The sequence below is a fragment of the Cebus imitator genome, unplaced genomic scaffold (genome assembly GCF_001604975.1).
Source record: "Cebus imitator isolate Cc_AM_T3 unplaced genomic scaffold, Cebus_imitator-1.0 Scaffold31, whole genome shotgun sequence".
Classification (NCBI taxonomy): domain Eukaryota; kingdom Metazoa; phylum Chordata; class Mammalia; order Primates; family Cebidae; genus Cebus; species Cebus imitator.
Genome location: NW_016107346.1, coordinates 10,393,220 through 10,399,254, shown reverse-complemented (window position 1 = coordinate 10,399,254; position 6,035 = coordinate 10,393,220).

The window sequence follows — 6,035 nt, the reverse complement described above, 5'->3', positions numbered from 1 at the left end:
CCTTGGCCTCCAAAGTGCTTGGATGAGCCACCACGCCTGGCCGCAAGTCCTGCTTTTTAAATGAGAAAGGCTAACCTATATTTAAAATGAATGCTGAGGCAGCATACAGTTATAAAAATTTCTCCAGGTGCAGTGGCTCATCCTGTAAGCCCCACACTTTGAGAAGCCAAAGCTAGAGGATCACTTAAGCACAGGAGTGTGAGACCAGCCTGGGCAACATAGCAAGACATTGTCTCTACAAAAAAAAATTTTTTAAGTGAGCCAGGCATGGAGGCACACATGCCTGCAGTTGCAGCTACGTGGGGGACTGAGGTGGGAGAATGGTTTGAGCCCAGGAGAACAAGGGTGCAGAAAGCCATGCTTGCACCACTGCAGTCCAGCCTGTTGAGACAGAGTGAGACCCTATCAGAAAAAGAAAAGAAAATACCCTGAGTCGCAAATGCATTGAATACGCCTAACCTGGAGGACATCATAACTTAGCCCAGCCTACTTTAAACATGCCCAGAACACTTACATTGGCCTACAGTTGGGCAAAGTCATCTGTCCATACAGCCAACTGTAGAGTATTGGTCATCCAGCCTAGTGATCCTGTGGCTGGCAGAGCTGCAGTCGCTGCCGCTGCCCAGCATCACAAGAGAGCATCGTACCACATATGACTCACCTAGGGAAAGATCAAAATCCAGCATTCAAAATATAGCTTCTACTGAATGCACATCGCTTTCACATCATTGGTAAAGCAAAAAAACTTAAGTTGAACCTTCGTAAGTCAGGGACTTTCATGACAATGTCACCTTTTGTTCTGGGCCCCACTCAAAACTGATAGCCTTTTAAGTTATTCAGAAAATGGATCAGAGAATAACATTCAAATGTGGTATATGTTGCCTTCAAAATCCAAATCCACTGAACATTGTGCCTCTTTCTTTGTGGTAGTAGGGCCCAGTTCAACATACCCCAGACCATAAGGCCCCCAGAAGTTTCACTGAATTTTTGTGGGATTTATTTCCCACCCTCTGGCACACATATGTCTCATCAAGGTGGCTAGAATAATTACTACTTCTAATCGGCATATTATCAACATACTAGACCAGTGCGATATCCTGTGGAGCAAAGAGGTCTCTGCAAACTAGATGATGACAGATGACTGGGAGTTGATATAGTCCTGAGTTTGGATAATGAATAGGTATTGCTAGCCCTGTCAGCTCAGAGCAAACTGCTTTTGATGGTACTTACTAAAAATTACTGAGGAAAAAAGCATTCTTCAGATCAATAGCTGCATACTTTGTTCCAAGGGATGCACTGATTTGCTTCATGAAGGAAGGCTCACCTAGAATAGCAGCTGCAAATGGAGTCACAACCTAATTGACTTTATGATAATCCACATCATTATCTAGGATCCATTTTGGATCTGCACAAGCTAGAGAGCTAAGTTGAATGCAAATCACCAGCTCTGTGTCTTTCAAATAATTGATTAGTGGTGGCACTAATCTCTGCAATCTCTCCAGGAATGCAGTGATGCTTTTGCCTCACTGCTTTTATAGGTAGAAGCTAATATTTATATGGTTAATCTTCCTTTTTTTTTTTTTTTTTTTTTTTTGAGATGGAGTCTTGTTCTGTCACCCAGACTGGAGTGCAATGGCACAATCTCGACTAACTGCAGCCTCTGCCTCCTAAGTTCAAGCGATTTTCCTGCCTCAGCCTCCCGAGTAGCTGGGATTACAGGCACATGCCACCACGCCTGGCTAATTTTTTTGTATTTTTAGGAGAGATAGTGTTCTACTGTGTTGGCGAGGCTGGTCTCAAACTCCTGACCTCAAGTGATCTGCCCACTTTGGCCTCCCAGAGTGCTGGGATTACAGGCATGAGCCACCACTCCTGGCCTCTTTTGTTTGAGACAGAGTCTCAGTCTGTTGCCCAGGCTGGAGTGCAGTGGTACAATCACAGCTCAACTGCAGCCTCAGTTTATTTCTTTCAGCCTCTATTTTTCATTTTCTTTTCCAATTCAGTGTCATTTATATTGTCTCTGAAACTTAGCTTCCTTATCTGTGAAATACAGATAATGATGCCAGCCTTACTTCTGTTCAGGGGTTGTTGTAAAGCTCAAATGAGATTGTGTTAAAATACACTGAAAATTATAGAACCCTCTACAGGGTGTAAGGAATAAATGCTAGAATTATTATTACCTCCTTCCATCTCCTCTTATATAGAAAACTGAGATTATAGTCCCCTTGTTACTCTTTCAATCTATGTTTTTTGTTGTTTTTTGTTGTAAGTACTTGGAATCCACTCAAAGTAGTTTAAACATAAACAGGGAATCGAATTTGAAAGATCCAGGAGTGTCTCAAGAAGCTCAAAATTCACGGGCAGGAAAGGCACTTACATGTCATGAGGTGGTGGAAAATTAACTGAAAAAGCATTGGGAACTGTGGTCATGAGAGGGTGCCTGTCGCATCTCTGACTGCCGAGATGCTGGGAGCAGAGCAAGGCCCCCTGCTGCTGGGCTTTGAAAACTGTTGCTGCATTTGCACTGAGATCACCCTTCCTGTGAGCTGCTCCCACCCGGTGACTGAGTTCAGCCCTGCCGTACTAAGGCAGGCCCATTTCTGGGAGATGGGGGACTCCTCTGAAAGGTGGCTTTGGCTCAAGCAGGCCACATCAGCTCTGCCAAAGCTTTCTTAGAACTATGCTACCTTTTAAGCTGGGCACTGTGATCATGTGTAGTCACAGCTACTCAAGAAGCTGAGGCGGGAGAATTCTTGAGCTAAGGAGTTTGAGGCCAGCCTGGACAACATAGGGAGACTGTCTCTGAAAAAAAGAGAAAGAACTACACTGTGTTCTAACACCTTAACCCATCCTTCCTCCCTTCCCGTCTCCTCGAAGGAGTTACACCTGTATTGCTCCTCTCCCAGGCTCTTCCAGCTCCCTCCCATTCCCTTCACAAGTGTTTTCCCAGCACATCTCCTGGACATTTAGTCCTATCTGGGCATCTCTCAGAAGACTTGAACCTTAGGACAGGAACCTAAGTAATTATTCTTTTGCAACTCCAAGTCTATGTGAACTGCTGCTTATTTTCTTTCTACTTTTCTACTTCCTTTCTGCTTGACTCTTCTTTCACCCAACCCCTACCTAATCTCAGCTTTTCCATTTATATAAATAAAAATGTCTGACCCACAGTTTCTAAATGTACATATCCTTCCAGTTTGAGCACTAATTGACCCTGATACCTTTGAATCCTCACTTCAAGCTCCCAAAAGAAAGAATCTAATGCCTTCACTTGGATTAGGAGCCCATCCCTGGTCCAGCTGTGGCAGTTATGGCCAAGGAGACAGGTCTCATGAAACAGTATTACTGAGATTCACATCTCAGCTGATGATCTGCCTTGTTTAATGAGAAAATGGAAACAAATCAGGTCAGGTGCAGTGACTTAACGCCTGTAATCCCAGCACTTTGGGAGGCCAAGGCAGGAGGATCACTTGAGCCCAGGAGTTTGAGACCAGCCTAGGCAACATGGCAAAACCCTGTCTCTACCAAAAATAATTTAAAAATTAGCCAGGCATGGTGGAGCACTCCTATGATCCCCGCTATTTGGGAGTCTGAGGTGGGAGGATCACTTGATCCCAGGAGATTGAGGCAGTAGTGAGTTAGTGAGCCATGATCTCCCCACTGCACTGGCCAACAGATTGAGACTCTGTCTCAAAAAAAAGAAAGAAAGAAAAAAGAAGAACGAAACAATTAGACCAGAACCACTTCATTTTCCCATCACCAAATCTACCAACCTATACCTGGACACACACTGCCTTTGTTTAAGATGAAAGCCCACCAGATGAGTATGCTCCCTGGGGTGATTTGTTATTCCACAGTAGATAATACAACCAGCTAACATAAGAAAGTAAAAGCAGACCAGGTGCACTGGCTCACGCCTGTAATCCCAGCACTTTGGGAAGCTAGGACAGATGGATTACTTGAGGCCAGGATTTCAAGACCAACCTAGCCAACATGGTGAAACTCAAAAATAGAAAAAAATTAGCCGGCTGTGGTGGCACACATCTGTGGGAGGCTGAGGCATGAGAGTCACTTGAACCCAGTAGGTGGAGGTTGCAGTGAGCCAAGATTTCACCCCTGTACTCTAGCCTGGGAGACAGAGTGAGACTCCATCTCAAAAATAAATAAATAAAAATATTGCATCCCGGGGAATGGCAGAGATTAATGCCACCTTAACAAAGGATACAGCAGTAGTGGCCCCCCTCAAATCTCCACTTAATTCACCCATCTGGACCCTACGAATTCAGTATATCCTGAAGTGTGAAAGTAGACTACAACAAACAAATCAATAGCCCCAGTTGCAGCTGCTGTGACAGATGTGTCCATGCTAGAGTGGATTTACATAGTGTACACAGTGTAAGGTAGCAGACCACTAACTGGCAAATGCACGATTTCCCATCCCCACCGAAAGGAAGATCAGAAACAGTAGATTCACTTGGAATGGATAAAAGTACATATTAGGCTGGGCACGGTGGCTCATGCCTCTAATCCTATCACTTTGGGAGGCCAAGACAGGTGGATCACCTGAGGTTGGGAGTTCGAGACCAGTCTGACCAACATGGAGAAACCCCATCTCTACTGAAAATACAAAATTAGCCAGGCATGGTGGCACATGGCTGTAATCCCAGCTACTCAGGAGGCAGGAGAATTGCTTGAACCTGGGAGGCAGAGGTTGTGGTGAGCCGAGATCGCACCATTTCACTCCAGCCTGGGCAATAGAGTGAGACTCCATCTCAAAATAAATAAATAAATAAGACATGAGAATTGTCTGAATAGCTCTTAGAGCTTCATATATCAGTTCCTATGTTGATGATATCACATGCATCATGCTAATGAGGCCAGATGAGCAAGAAGTGTCAAGTACTTTGGGTGAGACACATAAACTCTAGAAAATGAGAAAAAAGTCCTATGATATACAAGAGCTTGCCTCCTCAATGAACTTCTTAGGAGTCCAGTGGCCTAGGCATGCTGAAACATTCTCTAAAGCAAGGAACAAATTACTGCAACTCATACCTACCACAAGGAAAAGGGAAGCTCAGCTTCTAGTAAGTCTATTCATGTTTTGGAGGCAGCATATTCCACATGGGAATACAGCTTATACTAATGCCAGGCAGCACAAGAGGCTGCCATCTTTGACTGTGGCCCAGAATAGGAGAGAGCTCTGCAGCAGGCCCAGTTGCTACAAGTTGCAGACCCTACAGTCTTGATGCTTCAATTGATCCTTATTATTTCCCTTCCTCTACTGTCCATTTTAGATTCCCCTCAACCTCAGAAAGCACCTCTGCTAAGCCTCTGGTCATCCCATTATATTATAGGTATCCAAAGTGGCATTTCTAGCAAGCCCTAGTAGGAAAATCATAAAGTCTTCAGGGTTCTGGAGCAAGAACATACTATGTGCAGCAGAGAATTAGGCATCTTTTGAAAATTAGCTCCTGGGCCGGGCATGATGGCTCACGCCTGTAATCCCAGCACTTTGGGAGGCCAAGGCAGGTGGATCACCGGAGGTCAGGAGTTCGAGACCAGTCTGACTGATATGGTGAAACCCTGTCTCTAAAAAAATAAATAAATAAAAATAAATAAAATAAAATTCAAAAATAAATAAATAAAAGAAAAATAACTCCTGGAGGGCTACTAGACCCTGGCAGAGATGGAACACTTCACCCAGGGGCACATGTGACCACGTGTCTAGAACTATTCGTTATTAGTTAGGTTCTGCCTATCAAACTCACCAAGACAAAAAGTTAAGTGGGCCTAGCAATAATCCACAGTAAGATGGAGGTTGTATGTCCAGAACTGGACATGAACAGAGCTACACAGGTGGCCTAGACACACGTCACCTGCTAGTGTGGCACCAGTGCTTCTCCCTCAGCTCACGCCTGTGGCTGCATTGGGGACAAAGTCCCTTTATGATCAGCTGACAAAAGAGGAAAGCCTTTGCTTTTTCTTGATTCACAGATGGGTCAGACTGATATGTGGGTGCAAGCCAAAAATGAACT